At 42.0% G+C, this 22,846-nt stretch overlaps 1 long non-coding RNA gene across 1 annotated transcript in view; it reads left to right on the top strand.

The window, feature by feature from the left end:
- Positions 1–3,491: 3,491 nt before the first annotated feature.
- Positions 3,492–22,846, top strand: part of LOC309795725 — a 37,300-nt gene continuing 17,945 nt past the window's right edge. The window contains exon 1 of the long non-coding RNA XR_014292350.1: positions 3,492–3,601. This is a non-coding gene — a long non-coding RNA (uncharacterized lncRNA). The remainder of the gene's footprint in view (positions 3,602–22,846) is intronic.

Genomic DNA, 22,846 nt, shown 5'->3' with positions numbered 1-22,846 from the left:
AACCATTCCCAACATCCCGTTCTTCCCTGTCTTTAGTCCCAGGCAGTGCTACCCAGGATAAGCCATGTTAAGTAATTTACAGTATTTTATCCCAAGCACTGAACAGATTCCCCCCTCCAAACTGAAAGCTATTATTTAAATAACTGCAGATGTCAGAATCTCAACCCACATGGGACTGAAAGCCGAGGGTTCAGGATTGTTATGACGTTTCTTTGTGCCCAAGTGCCATAGAACTCAGATGTCAGGTGTTGAAGAAGGAAAACACTTTTCTCCCCTTTTATAATATAATTACAGTGAGATGTGTATTCAGTGACAGATACCTTATTGCAAACCTCATTTTTTTCCAAAATGTTACTGTTATGGATTGACTTGTGTTCCCCTACCACCATCCCCCAAAAGATATACTGAAGTCTTAACCCCCAGTACCCCCAATAAGGTCAGATGTGACCTTATTTGGAAGTAGGGTCTTTACAGATGTAACCAAGTCTAAGGTCATTAGGGTGGGTCCTAACCCAATATGACTGGTGTCCTTATAAAAGGGGGAAATTTTGACCCAGAGACAGACACACAGAGGGAGGACAGTGTAAAGACGCAATGAGAGAAAGGCCATGTGGGTAAAGTGATGCATCTACTAGCCAAGGAAGGCCGAGGATTGCCAGTGCACACCAGGAGCTGAAAGACACAAGGATGGACTCTTCCCTGAAGCTGTCAAAGAGAGCTTGGCCCCTGCGACACCTTGATTTGGGACCTCTAGCCTCCAGCACTGTGAGACAATAAATTTCTGTTGTTTTGAGCCACCCAGTTTTTGGTATAGCCAGCCCTCTGTTTCTAAGGCTTTAGATCCACAGTTGGTTGACTCCAAGGATGTGAAACCCAAGGATACAGGAGGCTGACTGTATTCATTGAACTACGTCATTTTATATAAGGGACTTGAGCATCTGTGGATTTGGGTATGCGGGGCACTCCTGGAACCAATCCCCTGCGGATACCTAGGGACGACTATACTTTGTTAGAGCAGCCCTAGGAAACTAATATAGGTCCTAAAATAAAAATGTTCCAATGAGTGATATACACTACTGCTTCTAGACAGATGATCAATATTTTTCAAAAGTCAACTCAAGAGAACATGACCTCCAGAGGCATGTTAATTAATGCCCACCATGAATGTAATGCCAGACAGTTCACTGGAATAAGAAAGTCAGAGTGTCCCTTCATTCAACCTGCCCGAGGAAGAAAAAGGTCATTCTTTCATCTGTAGCTCTCTCTTTCTCCAGTTTTAAGGTCCATGGTTAGGGGAAAGTCCCAGTTCCTTAATTGAGTTTGTATTTGCATGGTTGAGAAACTCTTTACCTCCACACCCAGGCAGTGTGCATTAAGTATCTCAAAGCCCATCAAGGGATTGTTCTGGGTCCACAGACACATCCAGAGATGCCCTTAATGGACATTAGAAGTCATCTTGGCCTAATCCTTCACTGACAGATGGGGGCCCTGAGGCCCTAGATGACCAATGTGACTTGCCCAAGGTCTCATAGAACATTTCATAATACTTCTTCTGAGTTTTCAAGGTTGTTTGATTTTAATGTGAACTCAGCTGTGAGTTAAGGATGTGAAAATGAGAACTATTTGACGAATTAATTCATCACGCCCACTGCTTGGCTTTCTGACTGAGCTGGGGTCAGAGTTGAAAAGCAGCAGAACATTTTACATTGGGAAGGTCACAAAGGAAAAACAAACCCATTTGAAAGATGTGTTTACTTACCCTCAGGCAAACCTCCTGATGGCACAGCCACTTTGGAAGACAGTTTGACAGTTTCTTAAAAAGTTAACTGTAAACTTGTCATATGGCCCAGTAATTACACCCTCAGATATCTACCCAAGAGAAATGAAAATATGTCCACACAACAACTTGCATACCAATGTTCATACAACATTATTCATAATAGTTAAAGAGGGAAACAACCCAAATGTCCATCAACTGGTCAATGGATAAACAATATGTGATATATCCATATAACATAATACTGTTCAATAATAAAAAAAGAATAAAATAGTGATGCACGTGGCAACACAGATGGACCTCAGAAACATCATGCTAAGTACGAAGTGAAAGAAGCCAGACTCAAAAGACAACTTAATGTATGATTCCAGTTCTGTGAAATATCCAGGGGCTTCCTTGGTGGCACAGTGGTTAAGAATCCACCTGCCAATGCAGGGGACACGAGTTTGAGCCCTAGTCTGGGAAGATCCCACATGCCGTGGAGCAACTAAGCCCGTGTGCCGCAACTACTGAGCCTGCGCCGTAGAGCCTGCGAGCCACAACTACTGAGCCCACGTGTCACAGCTACTGAAGCCTGCACGCCTAGAGCCCATGCTCCTCAACAAGAGAAGCCACTGCAATGAGAAGCCCACGCACCGTAACGAGGAGTGGCCCCTGCCCGCCGCAACTAGAGAAAGCCCGTGTGCAGCAACAAAGACCCAATGCAGCCTAAAAGAAAAAAAGAAAAAGAAATATCCAAAAAAGGCAACTTTTCAGAGACAGAAAGTAGATCTGTTGTTGCCTAGGGCTGGAGGTGGGAAAGGGGTTGGGGAGTGAGGATGAACTGTAAATGGCCATGGGGAGATCTTATTGAGATGATGAAAATGTTCTAAAACCAGATTGTGATGATGATTGAACAACTTGACAAGTTTACTAAAAATTATTGAATAGCACGCTAAAAATTGTTGAACTTTATCGTATATAAATTATACCTCAGTAAAGTTGTGTATAAAAAGAGAAAGATGGAATAGTATTCAGCCTTAAAAAGGAAGGAAATTCTGACACATGCTACAACATGGATAAACCTCGAGGGCATTATGCCTAATGAAGTAAACCAAGAGGACAATTGCTGTTTGACTTCACCTAGGTACCTAGAGCAGTCAAAGTCATAGGGACCGAAAGGAGAAGGGTGGTTGCCAGGGCTTTTGGGAAGGGGGAGTGGGGAATTATTGTTTAATAGATACAGTTTCAGTTTGGGAAGATGAAGTTCTGGAGATGGATGGTGGTGATGGTTGTACAACAATGTGAATGTCCTTAATGCCATGGAATCGCACACTTAAAAAAAGTTAAAATGGTAAATTATATGTTACATATATTTTATCACAATTAGAGAGATCACCCATGTCTCTGTGAGAGGACTGCCTGTGTGTGAAAGATGAAGCAGGTCTGAGAAATCTCACGTATCTTTAGGTCAATGAGCCTTAGTCATTCAGAAGGCCATCAGGTTTAAACTCCTGTAGCAGATAGATGGATCCATAATTCTCTAACATCGCAGAAACTCCAGGCTGATTGCTGCCTGATAAAAATCAGGTCAGGGTTGAGAAAACATCACATGCTTTACTGTGGTTCAACAGTTGCTTCTCCCTTGTCTTTCCCAAGGCAGCTTCGGGTTTGGTTTTACTAGGTCAGTAGGCTTCCCGAGTGTCCTGACCTCTGTGTTGTTGTTGATTTTGACAGGAAGCCTTCTGTGTAACCTGACCTCTGAGACCTAGTTATCAGTTGCCAAAACCCAGCCATAAGGATGTCATCCCATGGACCATATCTTAGAGGTTTTCACTTACAAAGGTAAGCCAGTGTTCTAAATCAAGTTTTCCTGAGGATTTTTTCAATGGTAGAATAAAAGGTTTCTATTTATCTAAAAAGAGCATGTCATTTGCCATCTGTTGTAAAGTTGTCTAAACCTGTTGAAAAACTGTTTCCTTTGCTTAGTCACCCTTGAAGTGAGGTGGCCTTTTCTCTTTCCCTTCTTTTTTTTTTTTCCTTAGCTTTTCATAGAAAATATACCACAAAAGGATCTCAAGACAATTTTTGGACACAGAGCATTTTACCAATAAACAGCCTTGGCCCTTTGCAGGAGTAAAATCCCATTTTAATACAGCACAAGGGACGCTGGAGAGAGGTCTTATTTCTCTCTGCGGTGCACCACATGGTGAAACCAAAAAAAGACTTTAACTTGCTTTCTCCTTTCAGGTTTCTGAGTGCATGCACTCAGTCCAGAGACATACGTTGCTTGGTTTCTGCATGGGGTGGGGTGGGGTGACATGGGGGAGCAAATAAACCTCCCCTGTAGGAGGACCTGCAGGTACCCTGTAGCCTCCTTCGATTTCAGGTCCACGGTACATAATTGACACAGAGTATCTATCTATGCCAACCCCTGCACCTTCTACAAACACTGACTCTTATTAGTAAATTACCTCTTCCCAAGTCATAATGTCACGGAATTAACATTCTCATTTTGCATCTCTGTCAAGTAGTAGGGGGAGGACTTGCCTAGGCAGACCAGTTAATCATCAAGTATAGAAGATGGGGGGGGGGAAACAGGATTAATTTGGTCTTCCAAATCCTCTGTGTAAAACTCCCAGATACTGTCACATGCAGTGTCACCCGTGCTGCACTTTGTGGAGTCGGGATGACCCGCACACTCCTGCCTGGTGCTGGCATATAATGATGGTGGCCGAGAGGCTCCGGCAGGGACACTTGGTGGAGTATCCAGTGACCACAGAATGTAGCAGATTCAACAAGCTTTGCAGTGACCAGTGAATGGGGAAAGGGGGGCATCATAGCTAGAAGAGAGAGCAAAAGCTTGAGCTAATTTACTGGAAAGCCCCAGGCCTTGTTAAGGAATCTTTATGATAATAGCTCTTTTGACTGGCCGTTCTGTTTTTTCCCTTTTAGAAGTAGCAATGGTGGTTGGCTGGGAAAGATGTGGAGAGAGCCGGGTAGGAAGGGGGTCAAAAGACACGTGACAGGGCTGATTAACAAGTAGGCTTTGTGAGCATTGGCCAGGGGACACCTGCAGCTCTTCCAGACGTGCCTGCCCAGTAGGGGTGGTTTGAATGAGAAAACAGCTTCCCAAAAGATGTAACACAAGAGCATAAAAGGAAAAGAAAACTGTGCATTTGTGAGATGAGGGAATTGTAGAGTTTTATATCTGATTCTCCTTTAAATAAACCTTTTACTATCTAACACTCTCACCCGTAGGTCAGGGCTCACCAGATGACGAGAGAGAGGACTCATTACCAGGGCTCCAAGCTGGTGTTTTGCTCAAAAAGGAATTTGCTTTCAAACAGACATGTATTCACTAATCTCTTTTCTTAAAACAATAAATAAATAAAACAAACACAAAATCTCTTCCAACTCAGCTGACTAAGTCTGAGTGGGGATGACGGCAGCATTCACTGGCGTGTGATCCCACAGAGCAAGTGTCCAGAATGAAAATAAATGTGACTCTTCCTAGCAGGGCTTTGTTTGTAATTCAGTTAAAGAACAGGCGTTACAATGCTCTTGTATGACAGAGGAGATAATAAAGAGATCCACGTCTTTGGGGCTGAAATTCAGCTAAACCTGTGCTTGACAGATTGGAATCAGTAGCTGAAGAGAGCCAGAAGGGGACAGTCCTTGGTTTCCAAGGGGCTATACTTGGGGGAGGGAGGAGAAGCAAAAGAAAAAATCCTCATACCTTCCATGTTCAACCAGCTTAGCCCAGATGTATTCTAGGTGGTTGTTTCTCAAATTTATTGACATTTTCCATAGCTAATAGAGCCTTGATGAATATCAGTTGTGTGATCGTATTGTGAGATATTAATTCATCTTTCGGTCTGTCTATCTCTCTCTCTCTCCTTATTGAAATGCTAAGTCGCCAAATAAGGTCATCACTTTAATTTGGTTTTAGCAGGACTTGGAAGGAATTAAGTGAGGTGTCATCACTGTCACCTTTGGAAAAGCTTTTCTGACTGTGGAAGCTAAGTTGGATGTCCCTTCTTGGCATTTTCGCTGGCTTCAATTTCCTTGTCTCTAAAACATAATTGGTGATACCTTCCTCGGGAGGTTGTGGTTTTGTTTTTTTTTTTTTGCGGTATGTGGGCCTCACTGTTTTGGCCTCTCCAGTTGCGGAGCACAGGCTCTGGACGTGCAGGCCCAGTGGCCATGGCTCACGGGCCCAGCCGCTCCGCGGCATGTGGGATCTTCCCGGACCGGGGCACGAACCTGTCCCCTGCATTGGCAGGCAGACTCTCAACCACTGCGCCACCAGGGAAGTCCCGGGAGGTTGTTTTGAAAATTAGTAAGCTAAATTATGTAAAATGCCTAGTTCAGAACCTGGTGTCTTAGTCCATTCAGGCTGCTATAACTAAGTACCATAGATCAGTGACTTATAAGCAGAAAACATTTCTCACCGTTCTGGAATCTGGGAAGTTTGAGATCAAGACACTGGCAGATTCAGAGTCTGGTGATAGCTCACTTCCTGGGTCATAGAAGGCTGTCTTTTTGCACTCTCCTCACATGGTGGAAGGGGTGAGGGAGCTCTCTGGGGGCTCTTCTATAAAGGCACGAATCCCATTCATGAGGGCTCCACCTTCATGACCTAATCATCCCCAAAGACCCCCCATCTCCTGGTACTATCACCTTGGGGGTTGGGTTTCAATACATGAATTTGGGGGGGACCCAAACAATCAGTCTATAGCACCTGGCATGCACTCTCAATAATTGATGGGCATTGTTAGAGCATGCATCAGAAAGCTAAATCCATTCATTTACTCAATTGGCGAGCTTCTTTTTTTTTTAAAGTAGAGGGAAGGATTATTTATTTATTTATTTATTTATTTATGGCTGTGTTGGGTCTTCGTTTCTGTGCGAGGGCTTTCTCTAGTTGCAGAAAGTGGGGGCCACTCCTCATCGCGGTGCACGGGCCTCTCACTGTCGTGGCCTCTCTTGTTGCGGGGCACAGGCTCCAGATGCGCAGGCTCAGTAGTTGTGACTCACGGGCCTAGTTGTTCCGCGGCATGTGAGATCTTCCTGGACCAGGGCTTGAACCCGTGTCTCCTGCACTGGCAGGCAGATTCTCAACCACTGCGCCACCAGGGAAGCCCCGCTTTTTTTTTTTTTTTTTTTTTGACGACACACCTTGTACTAGGCGCTAAGCAAGCCCCTGATGATAACAGCAATGAGCCAAACAGATATGCTTTCTGACTTTCTGAATCGGACAGTATAATGGAGGGGAGAGGGGTAAGCAGTGACAGAGCCAAACAGGACCATGCACTTTTGATGACAAATTGTGACAGGTGCTCTGAACGGACGGTGCTTTGTAAGGTCACAGTGCAGGAGAACTCCATCATCTAGGGAGTCAAAGAAGTCTTCCTTTTGAATGGAACTTTGTTGCCGAGTTTGCAAGGATGAGGGTTGACATGGAGGGTGGGACATGAGACAGAAGCAGGATGTGAGAAAGTGTATCTGTTCTGTTGTGGTTTAATTTCATACTGTTGGAGGATCAGGAGGTTTATTGGTGTGAACTTAGAAGACTAAATTCCTCCAGTGCCTTTTCTGGCATGAGTTGCTGTCCTCTGGTATCACAGGGATGTGTATGAAGGGAACACAGACAATGCAAAGGAGATGGTTTAGGGGTCTGCGGGGAAGACACCTGGCTGACAAATAGGAAGGAGCCAGTAGGATTGTGGAGTTAACACAAGGAACACCGGGCTGAGAGGCAGGAGAGTTAGATCTTGTCCCCAGCTAGCAGTTGTAGTTTACAGATGAGAAAACTGGGCTTCAAGAAGATTGTGTATTTACCCAGGATATACACCTGATAGGTGGTAAAACTTAGACTAAAATCCAGGCCTTTTTATTCCAGGTCTCTTGACTATACCACAAATGGAAGGATTTGAGAGCATAATCGCTGAGGTCCCTTCCAGGTTTAAAGTTCAATAATATGAATGATCCCCATGGTGCTTCCTCAATAGTAAAGAGAAAAAAAAATGAAAAAGAAAGAAAAGGAGGAAAGGTAAGGTCAACAAGGATGGAAGGAAGGAAGGAAGGATGGAAGGAAGGGAGGAAAGAAAGAAAAAGAAAGAAAGAGAGAAAAGAAAGAGAAAAGAGATGAAGACCCAGAGACAGACAGACAAAGAAACAATAAAAAGAGAAAGGAAAAGAGAAAATAAAAAAATCTTGAATTTTATCTATGATTTTTCTACTTAGGAATATGTCCACTTTAATCATTTATAGAGCCGTTAAAATCCACATCAGAGCACCTGCCAACTGAGTATTCTGTCTCCAGCCCACCGTCAGGGCACTCACTAGGATAGATGTGAGACTTCCCTGCCATATTATCATAATGTTTATTCCAGCCAATGCTTGATTATCTGTGCCAAACACAGGGCAAGCCATGGAGACACGAACCCCTGAGAGAGTTCAACACGGTTCTGAGTCATTAGCTCCAATATCCTCGCAGCTCCAAAAGCGGCCAAGCTGGAGGTTTCTGCTGAGCTTCATTGCCTTAACCTCTTCCATGCTATTGTGTTGAGCCTGTAGGTTCAGAAATGAGACATAACGCCAGGCAAAGAAACAATTTACTTTACACCCAGGGCAGACAACAAGTTAAGTCACCTGGCCGAAATTAGGGTCTCGAATGTAGGCAGTGCCTTGTCCTTTTATTTTTTACACCAGACCTCCTTTGGGCTACGCTAGGTATAAGGCAAATTTGCTTCTCCTCAAAGCCTTTTGGGCATTTCCTTTTTCCCTAAGCCATGGCGACCAGACACTGTTCTTCATGCCAATGTCTGCTTCACTGCCCTCCCCGTCACACACACACAATTTTTCAGTTTACGCTTTTGTGAAAAATTTAAATGTGTTGCCAGTTAAACACAATATCAAAGGCCCCAAGTTGTTTATTTCTGTTTCTCTATTAGAAGAAAGGAATCATGATAAAAATTGTGCTTTCTGGTTCTAATGGAATTTAAATATGTTTTTAAACAAAATGTTGGTAAGAGACACCTATCTCCTCCTCACCAAAACCCCTCACTTTATAAAACAAGTGTTTAAAAAAGTTGGATCTATTTTTTTCTGTGGAATAGAAACTCAGGAGTGACATTGAAACTTGTTGTTAGTAATATATAGCAACAGCTCCCGGGCTCTCTGTGGTATAGAAAGAGCAAGCTAATGACTAAAATTGAGATATTCTGACGTGATATAATACATACAAAAATAAATTATCTCTAAAAACAGCATATTAATAGCACTCTCGTTTTTAACCAAAGTTACTGTAAAACAGAAGGATCTTCTCAACACTTATCCCAAATTCCATTATTTAAGTATTTCCAAGGGCTGGAGGAATATCTAGAAATGTACAGACCAGAAAGTACAAGAGAGTCAAGAGAGAAAATAAGGTCAGTTCTTCCTGACACACAAACTACTTCAAAGGAAACTGGACATCTTTTAAGGAGCAAGGGACTGTCTTTTAGGGTCTAGGCCATCAGAAGATGGTTCTGTTCAGAAATGTTATCTGTGTGTCATGGAATCCCCAGTCTAAGATTTAACTCAAGACTGGCTACACTGGGTCATGTCATTGGAGAGTAGCCTATGTTACTTTAGAAAAGATGGGGGTTTTTTTTGGCCACGCAGCATGTGGGACCTTAGTTCCCCAACCAGGGATTGAACCCACACCCGCTGCATTGGAAGCACAGAGTCTTAACCACTGGACCACCAGGGATGTCCCAAGATATTGTGTTTTAAGAAAAGACATGATTGCCCTTTGTGATGCTAACCCTCTGTTCAGGATACAGACACATCCCTAGTTCCTCTTAATGACCTATGATGTGTGTATAAACTGTGAGTTTGTAGTCACACTTTTGAATGTATATACATTTAGTCTGTATCTTTCAAGGTTATCAAGTTCAATAAGGTTTCCAACTACTTTGCAAAGTAATACTTTATTTTACTTTCTCCAAATGCTCTCATTTTCTATCTCCAAAAGGTGATCCTATGTCCCCTTTGGGCTCCAGGGAAGCTCTTCATATTCTTTCACTACTTCTGCAAGCTTTTTTTAAAAAATTAATTTATTTATTTAAAATTAAAATAAAATTATTTTAGTTTTGGCTGCGTTGGGTCTTCGTTGCTGCGCGCGGGCTTTCTCTAGTTGTGGCGAGCGGGGCTACTCTTCGTTGCGGTGCGCGGGCTTCTCATTGCGGTGGCTTCTCTTGTTGCAGAGCACAGGCTCTAGACGCGCAGGCTTCAGTAGTTGCAGCACATGGGCCCAGTAGTTGTGGCGCTCGGACTCTAGAGCACAGGCTCAGTAGTTGTGGCGCACGGGCTTAGTTACTCTGCGGCATGTGGGATCTTCCTGGGCCAGGGCTCTAACCCGTGTCCCCTGCATTGGCAGGCGGATTCTTAATCACTGCGCCACCAGGGAAGCCGCTGGCAGGTGGATTCTTAACCACTGTGCCAGCAGGGAAGTCCAACCTTTTTTTTTTAAATCTCTCTTGGTCTTGCCCTAAGTTTCAGTACACAAGTTCGTCCTAGACATGTCCCCTTAAATCTGTCATCATCGATCGAATGCGTCTACCCTACCAATGAGTTTTTCCTTCCATATTTTCTATTCTAATCAGTTCTAATTGTTCTACCCATACAGTTCTTTCACACCACCCTCCCCAGTCTAAATTCTGTTCATTCTCCAGAGTTCATCTTTAGGTCATTTCCCCCACTCCCCCCACCGTGTCCTTTACCCTCTTAATCCAATCCACTCCAAACTCCAAACTACTCGACCATTTCTACTGGTCCCCTCGATGCCACCTCCAAGCCTCCGTTCATTGTTCTTAACCATTTTAGAGTTTTCTCTCTTGCTCTTGCCTTGACAGGGAGAGACCAAAGGCCAGATATCCCAATTTAGACTTGTTCTGTAGGAGGGAGCTTTGCATCTAGCAAGAGCCATACACTGCATTTTAGAGTCTTTAATGGTTTTTCCCTGTCAATCTCTGTCAAGAAAATCTTTAGTCTGTCCTCTTGCTAAGCTTATTCCCCACCTGGATCACTTTTATTGCATCTGTACGCACAAGGACACACCTGTTATGACCGTGGAAGCTGGTTATCTCAATATGAAGCAGCAGGAAGGGGATTCAGTGGGTTATCGTGCTGATAGATGAAGACTCTGCAGTCTTTAGAGCATCTACAGACTTCATGGAGGTGTTTGACTGAAAATGTTATGGTATCTTTGGGTAAAAGAAGGGAAGTAAATTGTGCTGAATCTGAGCATATCTGGCTCCTGAAGCAGTCATTGCTCATTCTGAATTAACTCACTGGCCTTCTGGATTTTATATACTGTACAACCTCACAGGCTTGTCCTGCCACAGGCAGCATGATTGACCTTCAGGGTACTAATAAGGTCAGCATTTGCTGCCCTGGTCAAACCCACCACGTATACTTGGTTCTCATCACCACTTTTCCGAGCCAGGGACCTCATCTTTTCCTTATGCAGTTTCTATCGTCACAAGCTCAGGGTTAAGCCAACAACAAGGTGTTGTGTTATCAAAAAAAGTCAGTACAATCTTAGACTCATTGCAGCTTTGGGTGATAGCATCCTGGGCAGAGCTGACGTTCTAGCAGAGCCAAGAGTCTGGACACTGTTGATAAGAAACAGTTTAAAAGGCTGGAAGCTGTATCACCCAGAAAAGAGGATGAGAGTGAGCAACGGGACTCTCTTTTTATCTATACGGGTTGGGAGGTAATGTGGAAGTGGGACTTTGTTCATATGAAAGCTAGGACTAGTGAGGTTAAATTATAGGGAAGCTCCATAAGTTTAAAAATGGAAGGGATTGCATTGTAACTGGTGAGCATGCTCCTAACACTAGTCAGATGTAAGGACTTGTGTTCAATGGTTAATCAAGATATGGAAGAGATGCCTGCATGACATGAAACTAAAGAGATGCAAATCAGCTCTAACTCCAGCCTTCTTTGAACCTGTGATGGTTTCCAATTCATTTATGTCTTTCAAGAGATGTAGCACCTGAAACAAGTAAGACTCCAGATTTCGTATGGATGAAAAAATTTTATGCAAGGGCAGGATTGGGAGGGGGGAATGGGCAGGGGGAAGGTTTGTCCAATATTAATCTTGATGGTTTTGTTCTAGTAGGTCTATCTTGAAAACAGCAGTGGTCACTCACAAGGCAATACTAATTTTGTTCCCTCCTTCACAACCAGTACACAGCTCAATACAGTCACCCCTTACTATTTATGGGGGATTGGTTCCAGGACCCCCACGGATACCAAAATCCACAGATGCTCAAGTCTCTTATATAAAACCCAGTAGTACCATCAGCCCTCTGTATCTGCGGGTTCCGCATCTGTGAATTCAACCAGTCTTGGATTGAATGTCGACTATAAGTACACCAGGATTTCAGGCATTCTAAAACCTCTAAAAGTTTGAAAAATAATGTTTGGTTGCTTTTTCATGTCAATTTACAATGACTAGGAGTACCAAATAATTAGGCTTTGGGGGAATTATTCTTTGGAGAAAAAGTACCTTTTACTGAGTTGCTTTCATACATATATCACATTCAATCTCTAAAATAATTCTACAAGGTAAGCATTTTTATTCCAATTTTACAGTGGATGGAGTTGGGGAGGGCAAGCAACTTATTCAAGTTCACATGACCATAATGCTGCTGAGCTAGTCTTTGAATCTGGGCTTGTGTGATGCCACAGTCCTTTCACAGAATCCCATGGCTCTAATCATATATCCTGCATATTTTTGAAAGATGGAAGGCAATGTTTAGAGAAGCCTGTTACTTCTGAAAGACATGACTTGGCTTTACAAGGATGGAGGAGTATTTGCTTAGCGGGTGGGAACTCCAGCTTTGGCAATGCCCTAGCATGGGTCTGAATATCAGCTCTTCCCTCTAAATTGCTGAGTGCCCTTCAGCAAGTTCAATAACTTGTGTAGGTCTCTATCCTTATCTGAAAAATGGGCATGCTAACAGTATCTTCCTCATAGGGCTGTTTTTAATAGTAAATGAAATAATATATGGAAAGCACCTAACACAGTGTGGACATGGTAAGTTTTAGCCATTGTGAGGAGTATACGGTTGACCCTTGAATGATACAGGTTGGAACGACACTGGTCTACTTACATGTGAACTTTTTTCAATAAATATATTGGAAAAATTTTTGGAGATTTGCAACAACTTGAAAAAACTTGGAGATGAACCGTGTAGCCTAGAAATATCAGTAAATACAGTACAGTATTGTAATGTATTTTCTCTTCCTTATGAGGGATTTTCTTAACATTTCAAGATATAGTAGTTCTGTCACCCCCTCAAAGTTCCCTCGTGCCCCTTTGTGGTCAGCCCCATCCTGCCATTCCTGGCCCCTGGCAATCACTGACCTAATTTCTGTCCTTATAGTGTTGCCTTTTCCAGAAAACCATACTGGTGGAGTCATATAGTATGTCGCATTTTGAGCCTGGCTTCTTTCACGTAGCATAATGCTTTTGATACTCATCCATGTTGTTCCATGTAGTAGTATGTTTTTTTTTGATGCTGAATAGTATTCCATTATATGGATATACCCCATTTGTTTACCCACTCATCAATTGACGGACATTTAGTTTCTTTCTGGGTTTTGGTGATTTTGAACAAACATTCATTTTGAAAGGGTTTGTTTTTTTTTTTTGAAAGTTGTCAACCTTGTTTTTTAGCAACTTACCATAACTTACTTATGTAGCAATTAGCAATTAGTACTTTTAGTTTGATTTGATATTAAGGAATTATCTTTTGCCTTTTCAACTGAAGTATTCGTTCTGAAATATGATGATAACTAGGGCAGGCTGGTCATGGGAACTTAGCACAGATGCTCCAATAGGTAGCCTTCTTCCTGTACGTGTCATTCCAGGCCTGCGACTTTCCTCGTGGAGAATAGAACGCCACTTCTTCTCTGTATCTGAACAGGCAAATAGTCTGCTCGAGGAGGGGACTCAGAAGGTAGTGGTTGTAGCTGCCTGAGATCCAGTAGTCGCCCTTTGCAATAAGGCTGTGATGTAAATAATCATATGTGAATGGGTTTTCAGCTTTACTCATGGGAAATTGGGAGCCGAACTTTAGTTCTTCAAACTGTTCCATTTTGAAAGTTACCTATCTGAGCAGTAAGAAGCAAAGGGCATATAAAGACATCAAAGTTCTGAGATAGGTGAGTGCTGATTTATTACTTCGTGTATTCACTGAAACTGGAATTTGTCTTGTAGATTCACTTGCCTCTGGCATCACAGTGCTGCAGCATGCTGCAGTATCACATTGCAAAGCTGTGGCTGTTGACTTCTCTCTCTCTCTCTCTCTCTCTCTCTCTCTCTAACACCTTTCTTTTCCCAGAAAAAGTGGGGGGGGGAGGAGAAGATGAAGGAAGGAAAAGGGGGGGTAAGGAGTGGAGAAGAAGGAAATAGAAACCCTGGGTAATTATATAGCACCTTTGATGTTAGAATCTCAAAAGTTGTTTTCAAAATCAACTCACTTAACACTACTTGACTGTCAGGATGGGGGAAACCAGGCAGGAACTGGAATGGGTTTTTGTAGAGAAACACAGTGCACTGGTGAATTTTATGTGTCGATTGGCTGGGCCATGGGGCACCCAGATATTTGGTCCAACCTTATTCTGGATGTTTCTGTGAAAGTGTTTTTTGGTGGAGATGAACATTTAAATTGGTGAATTTGAGTAAAGCAGATTATTTCCATAATGGGAGTGGGCCTCATCTAGTCAGTTGAAGGCCTGCATAGAACAAAAACTTGAGCTCTGGAACAAGAGGGAATTCTGCCAGCCCACTGCCTTCGGACTTGAATTGCAATTCTTCGTTGGGTCTCTGGCCTGCCAGCCTATCCTGCAGATTTTGGACTTATCAAGTGTCCGCAATTACATGAACCAATTTCTTAAAATTTTTAAATAGTTATAGATAGATATAGATATAAATAGATACACACACATATCCCCTTGGTTCTGTTTCTCCAGAGAACCTTGACTAATTCACACAGCAAGTCAGTGGCAGAAGGAGAACAGCCATCTGGGTGGAGACAGGAGAGTCCAGTGGTTAATGGTAAAGGCCCTGGAGCCAATGAACTGCCTTCAAATTAAGGTTCTGCCAGTCATCAGCTGTTTGCTCAGTCTCCATATCTGGGGAGCAATTCTACCTACCTTATGAAAATGTGAAGGCGTAAGGGCCCTGGAAACCCAGCTGCAGTCACCGTTATAATTAATATCTGAGTCTTAGTGGCACCTGTTTTCTAGGTCTGCTTCCACACTACAATGGCAGAATTGAGTAAGACCTGCAAAGCTGAAAATATTCACTCTCTGGCCCATGCTTGAAAAAGTTTGCTGACCTCTGAACTATGATATGGGAAAATCTGACAGTAATACTTCACAAGTAATTTGACTAGATAATGTTCTTTTTAATCAGAAACCACGTTCTTGCAAATCTGTCTTGAAGTTGGTCTCTTTGTATTAAACTTTAAAAAATTTTAGAGGCATCAAACAATCTTGCTAAGTCTCTGTGACGCAGTTTATCATGTTTGAGCAGAAATTAGTCATCCTTATGTTTTCTTGAGTAGGCTCCTTCTGAATCTATTAAAATTGCCAATATCATGTGTAACAGCCTTCTCAAAGATCTTGTTTTTGATTAGTTTGGGAATTAGGAATTTGGCCTAACCACCTTTGAGAAAAGGACAGAAATAATTACTTTAAAACTTGGAACATTTTCTGGGTTTGGGAGTGACAAGGTAGGGGATTTTGTTGGGATTATCTCATTTGAATTAGTGCCAGTCGAGGCATGCCAAGAACATTTCTCTTAAGAGCAAAAGGAAACATGTCTAGGGTGGCTGATATTTACTAAACGATGTATATGCTGTAGGCATAGATATGCATCCACACATATGTCGCAAATACACACACTCACATGTATGCATTTCAGGCACACCAGTCTTCTTCCTGCTGAGATTTATTTTGTTATAATTTTTCTATTGCTTCCAAGAGACAGAGACAGCCCTGTCTTCATTCTGTGACTCTTACAGTCCTAGACTGACTACATTGGTGACCACAGTGGTGATTTCAGAATAGGTTGCATTCAGCCTTGCAAGTCCTCCTCAGCAACAATTTCCCATCACCCCTTTATCACCATTCTCACTTGCCTTTAAGTTTGTTTGCTGGGCAAATGTCCAAGCAGTGACTGGGAGGATGACTCACCGCGGGGAATGACATCATAAGGAAGACTCAGGGGGTGCTCATCCACCCAAGGCGGGTACCTGCACAAGCTGTGATGGGAACAGGGTGACAGGCGGGGATGGGGAAGCCTATTTATCCTGACACAAGGGATACTTCCTGGCAGATGCGTTATCTGATTAGAATCTTAAAGGGTGAGTAATGACTATTGCCAAGAAAGTAAAGAGGAACAGAAGGGACGAGTTTGAGTCGAAGGGTACAGATGGTCAGAAGTCCCTAACAGTTACTCACTGGTCATCGGTTCTGCATCGCTTCCCCCTGTTTAAGTTCCTGCCTCCCCCTACTGCCCACTGCCACCCTGGATGTTTCCAGGGGAAGATGAATCAAGTCAACCCGGACATTGAGGAAGTGCCTTCTGACCTCTGGTCTCTGTGAAACTCTAACTTCTCTCTGCTTCTTCCTCTGTAACAGCATCTCGCGGTAGGAAGCACCACCGTCAGCTCATCCCTGCAGGGCTCGCCCTGGGTGGGGCGGGGTGTAGCCCTCCACAGAACACTCTTTATCTGGATTAGATGAGAGGCTTGATCCGGCAGTGGTGCTGTTTAACCAAAGAACTGCCTTCAGGACTTCCTTAGCTAGTGAAACTATTGTTGACAAACCAACACTGCATGCAGACTCACACCCACAGTTTATTCAAGCCAGGTAATACGCGAAGTGCATGGTGTAAGTAACACTTTCTTTCTCGTCAGAAGTCGTGGGCTCAGATGTCAGTCTGGTGGTTTCATAAACATCTTCCATTAAGATTCATTGTCAGCCAGGTGTCTGCAGGATCTGATTTAAAACGTGCGATAAAACACAGTGGGGCATGTGTAGTTTACGTGTACATGTAATTTACATGGATAATTTACATGCTTAATTCTTTCCTGAATTTTTTCCTCTACTGTTCACACACTTAGACATATCTCTTTCTTGAATTAGATAGTAAGTAAGAATTTTAATAGAGCACTCCCTGGATAAAATTTTAGAAAGTCTGCTGCTAACTTTGATGGTTGGGAGGTGGAACTGGTTATGTCAGTGTTGATATTTGCTGGTGGTCCTCATCTCGCCTACATAATCCGGTTTTGTGTAGGGATGTGAGCACTGCCTTACACAGTAATATGACACGATCCTTGATATTCAGCGCAATTTTAGAGCAAAAGCATGACACTAAGACCCTTCTGACAGGCTTCCACTTTGCCCTGTTCAGCATTACAATGGGGCCATTCTTTTTCCAAGATAGTCATTGAGACCAGCACTATCAGATTATGGCTTGATAGCTATTTATCACTTTGGTTTGATGTAAAAAGCAGGCATCCCTAATCACTCACAACTTTAAAAGGCCACAATGTTATCAGAGAAGAAAGTTTTAAAGAAATATTTTAAACATTATTTCACAAACTTTCTAAACCCTTAAAGAAATCTGGCTTTCCATGCAAATATTTAAATAATACATGAAGCTGTTAAATTTGATCACTTTTTAAATTCCCTTCTGTTTTATGTATGTAATGTGGAGAGGGCCAGGAAACAGAAGGAAGTTCACTGCTCCTTCTAGGATTTAATCACAAATACCTTGTTTTTTACTTCTGGGGAATACTGTAAAGGGAAGTTGGGATATGATAAGAAAGGCTTGGTTGATTCGATTATATCTGATGCATTTGTCAATTGATTGAAATGATCAGATTTCAGAAGTACCTAGGACAGAGGAAGCAATCTCCTGAAAGTGATAGCCCAGTGCTGGGTGACGGAGGGGATTGCACAGAGAGGACTTCTCCTTCCCCCATCTGAGTAACAGATGTTCTGTGTTCCCATCACAAGTGTCTTTTGCACAGCCCTAGTCTGATATTCATATCATGAGGTTTCGCGATCTGCCCGTTCCATTCATCTGTTTCTTCTAGACTGTGAGCTCCTTGATACCAAGCATGTGTTCTTTATGCTGTTTTCCTAAATCCTGGGCAGAGTAGATGCTCAGTGAGCATTTTGGAAGGAAGGAAGGAAGATAGAAAGGAAGAGAGGAAATGAGGGATAGAGGAAGGAAGGGAGAGAGGAAGGAAGAGGCAAAAGTTTACATATAATGTTTACAAAGATACTCAGCAAAGTAGAACATGTACTTAGTTTGATGAGTCATTTGATTAATAACGAAGTACGATTTATTTAAGATTCAAATACAAGTTATAATTTAACGGGTACTCTGGGCCTGACGTAATGAAAAATAAGTGCAATACATTTTAAAAGGCTTTCAAGTCTTAAGTATAAACTAAACAGATGAGATTTTTCAACCTTAAGAATTACCTGGGATATTAGCTTTGGAAAGTGTAAAAGGCAAAAAGAGGGAAATTGCTGAAATGAAGTCAGGGGGATTATTTGCATAAATATGTACAGTCACTATAAACTTCCAAAGGAATTTAAAATCACAATATAAACTTCCAAAAGAATAAAAAGGAATTGCTAAAAGAAAGCAGCTTTACTTATTGTCTTTATGTATTAAACCAAAGTATTTTAGTAAGTCTTACTGTTAAGTGGTTGATTTAATTCTTTGTAAATAAAGTTATTTTTTTAAAACCTGGATAATGTAAATATGTTGGTTAATCATTGGAGAACTCCCAGTCTTCTTCTTTGTTCCACTTCTTAAACAACCAGAAGATTGTAAATCCTTGAAGTTTCCTTGGAGTTATCTTAGGTAAAGTCCAAAGTTTAAGGTAGTGTTCCATAAAGCATAAATCTCACCACCAAAGTCCCTAAATCTCACCACCAAAGTCCCCTAAAGCAGAGAAGGATCAAAGGACACTCAGCATTCTAGGTTAGTCCTTACTTAGCCTGCCTTCAACCTGTTTCTTTAAAGATTCATCATACTTGGCATTTCACCCATGACCTATCCAGCTTTTCTTTAAAATATACTTTTTTTTATCTTAGAATAGTTTTACTTATTTATTTATTTATTTTAAAATATTTATTTATTTATTTATTTGGCTGCATCAGGTCTTAGTTGCAGTGCATGGGCTTCTCTCTAGTTGTGGTGTGCTGGCTCCAGAGCACATGGGCTTAGTTGCCCTGTGGCATGTGGGATCTCAGTTCCCTGACCAGGGATTGAACCCGCGTCTCCTGTGTTGGAAGGTGGATTCTTAACCACTGGACCACCAGGGAAGTCCCCTAGAACAGTTTTATATTCATAGAAAAATCACAACAATAGTACAGAGAGTTCCCATACACTCTGTACCCAGTTTCCCCTATTATTAGCATCTTACATTAGTAAGTTACATTTGTTACAATTAATGAACCAGTATTGACACATTCTTATTAACTAAAGCCATAGTTTACTCGGATTTCCTTAGTTTTAGCCTCATATTCTTTTTCTGTTCCAGGATCCTGTCCTGGGTACCACCTTTCCTTTTGCTGTCACATTTTCTTGGGTTCCCCTTGGCTGTAACAGTTATTCAGACTTGCCTTGTCTTTGACGAACTTGACAGTTTTGAGGACTAGTGGTTAGGTATTTTGTAGAATGTCTCACAGTTGGGATGTTTTTCTCATGATTAGATTACAGGTTTTTGGAAGGAAGACCCCAGATGAAGGGCACCTCTCAATACATCAAATCAAGAGAACATACTACCAATGTGACCTATCACTGTTGATGTTGACCTTGAGCTCCTGGCGGAGATAGTAGTATCCGTCAGTTTTCTCCATTGCAGAGTTAACTCTTTTTCTCCTGCTTCCAAACTGTCCTCTTTGGAAGGAAGTCCCTAGGCACAACCCACACTTAAGAAGTGGACAGTTATCTTCCACCTCTTGGAGGGCAGAGTACAGAAATTATTTGGAATTTTTCTGCACAGCCAATTTGTCTCTTCTCCGTTTATTTATTTATTCAATCATTTATTTATATACACATTATGGGTATTTATTTTTACTTTTGGTTGTAATCCAATTCTACTTTATTTTCTTGCGCAGATTGTTCCAATTTTGGCTATTAGGAGCTCTTTTAGTTGGCTTCTGTGTCCCTTTGACATATGTCTATCATTATGGGGTTTTCTTTTTATCACTTTTTAAAAAAACCTTCCGGCACAATAAGATACTCCAGACTCATCTTTGGTGTTTCCTGCCCCAGCCCTAGAATCAACCATGTCTCCAAGGAGTCCTAGTTCCTTTTACTGGAGGATGCTATAAGAAACCAAGGTTTGAGGTCTAGGTATTCTTGGTGTCCTTGCTTCTAGGTCCTCTCAGCTGACAGAGAAAGGAAATTCATGTGTGTATATTAACTTGTATTTATATGCGTGTCTATAAATATTTGTATATGTAACCAAATATTTGTATATGTAGCCATACAGACATATCTATACCTCTATTCAGCTAAACATACAGTGTTTCCAATGTGAATCCATTAACACATGGATCATTCTAGCCTTCTCCCTTTGCTTATCTGTAATCTCTCATGCCAACAATGAGAAATCTGACTCCACTGTGGTCATTCATTTACTTAATTGTCAATTTCCAGCATGCAGGTATAGTAAATCTGAATTGTTCATCTGTACCCCTGTGGGAAACGACTTTATCAACTCAAGCACAAAGCTTGCTTTCAGTTTCTTTTGCCTTTGGTCTTACAGACTCCACTTACTTCCAAAGTTACTAGGGTCAACACCAATTTTCCCCAAGCCTGAAACCCCTTCATGGGTTGTTTTCCACATTTACAATTATAGTTAACTTGTTTCCTAACATTCTGCATTCCATCTCTGGGATCCCCAATCTCCAGATGATTTTTTTGAATTTGCATACATTGAGGTTCATGCTTTAGTATTAAAATAATGTTTTAAATTACCTAACATCTAGCAAAACTGATAAACTATGGCCTACCTTGTGTCAGGCCCTATAACAATGTCATTCAGTGGGGCTTTATCTTGTAGTCTCCTCGGAACAGCCCTGATGTGTCCCTGCATAATCAAGGCCCAGGCACCCCGGTCTAGGAAGCACGGACTACGGAAACTGCCTTGTGATATTTATGGCCATATCTCTAAAATTCTAGGATTCCTTAGATTTGTGTAACCACATTTCTCTTAGCGGTTCCAGAATCTGCAAAACATGATCTATTTGGAGAACTGCATTTACATAAAGTTAGAATTTTTTTTCTTGCTGCTCTTTTGCTCCTAGGAAGAAAGTAATTTAAACTGCAGGGGAGAATAATAACTACTGAAGTCAATACTAGCTTTTGTCTAGAACAAATGCCATCAGCGCAACTTAAATTATAATCCCCTTTGTCAATCTGGGTTTGCTGAAGACAACAATTAAGTTGCTCTGCACTCACAAGCGATCTGCTATATTGTTTTTTTATGGGCTTTATTTGTTGCACCAACCACATTATCCAAACAGCATGTGCAAAATTATGCCAATAAAGGAAGGAAAGGCAATGGTTGTGTGTTGCTGTTATTGTTGGGTGGGGGTGAGGGATAGGACTGGCTGGAATTAGCACATTAACAAATAAATTGTTGTCCTGAAGGACTTTCATGCTTTGTAAATCTTTCCAACTTCATTTTACCTAACTCCCAGGATGATCATCCACCACATGATGGTATAAGGTTGTCCCCAATGGGGAATATTTATTTCTAATGCTGCCATGACAGGTTGAGGACTTGGTAGGAGTGATGCTCTGGAGTTGTATGATTGAGCTGAAAAGTTTAAGAAAAATATACTTAAAATCGTAAATTTATGTAGTGAGGCACTGGACTGTATCTTTTTTTTTGGTTTGTTTAAGCTACTATTTTTTTTTAACATCTTTATTGGAGTATAATTGCTTTACAATGGTGTGTTAGTTTCTGCTTTATAACAAAGTGAATCAGTTATACATATACATATGTTCCCATATCTCTTCCCTCTTGCCGGACTGTATCTTTTGATGTGCAGAATACTGCCCCACTGAGAGATTGCAAGCATCCCTGGGGGTGGAGCCTCCCCTGTGGTAGGAGGGACTGCTGGGTGGGACTTTTCTGCATGTTAGTTATAGATCAAACAGCCACCTGTTGTGCAATGGGAAACTTGGAACCCAGAGAAGGAATCTAGCAGCAGATGCTTCAGGTTGAGATGTCCTTTGGTGCTTAGCAATGTTGATTAGGTATAATAACAGAACTCCACGTCTGAAGAGATAGAAAAAGGTTTCCCCCAAACTTTCCAGAATATTATTTTTGTTCACGGAGGTAAGCATACTTTGTCATCCAAACACTTGGTTTTGAACGACTGGGAGGAAGAACCAGCTTAGTCAGGAAGGACAAGCTTACCTGAACTTCTGTTCACTTCAGGCTGGAGGAAGGGCTGAGAAAAGGAGTGGCTGGGCTGCGTCATGCAGCCTGGACTGTTGTCACGGCCCCCACGAGTTGTGATTTCAGGTGAAATGTGCCTGACGTTGGGAGGGTTCTCAGGACTCCCATGATCGCCATGCCCAAGCTCTGAGGGTCAGACGCTACCTGCTTAAGACAAGGGTGGGATTTCACCCAAAGGGAAGAAATAATGATCTCTTATCCCAGAGGAGGAGGAGGCTGGGTTTGGACTAGGCTGGGAAGATTCTTCTCTTTTTTCTGGTCACCGAGTTGGGCTTGGACTCTGAACTGTGGAGGTGGGGATAGTGCCAGGGGAGGCCCATGGTACCTAGACTGGGGTGCAGAGGTTGGGTCTGAGCCTGAAATCCTGACAGTATCCAACTCTAGAAGCAGTTGTGAATTTCACCGAGCTTATAACCAAGTCTTCTGTAAAGTTTTATGAAAAACCTGATCTCAGATGTACTATGTACAGATGTATTGCAGGGGTTAAGGAGAATCAGACCCCCTCTTGGAGGCTGGA

The sequence above is a fragment of the Mesoplodon mirus genome, assembly GCF_964341445.2.
Source record: "Mesoplodon mirus genome assembly, chromosome: 20".
NCBI lineage: Eukaryota > Metazoa > Chordata > Mammalia > Artiodactyla > Ziphiidae > Mesoplodon > Mesoplodon mirus.
This window is presented reverse-complemented; position numbering and strand designations above follow the sequence as displayed.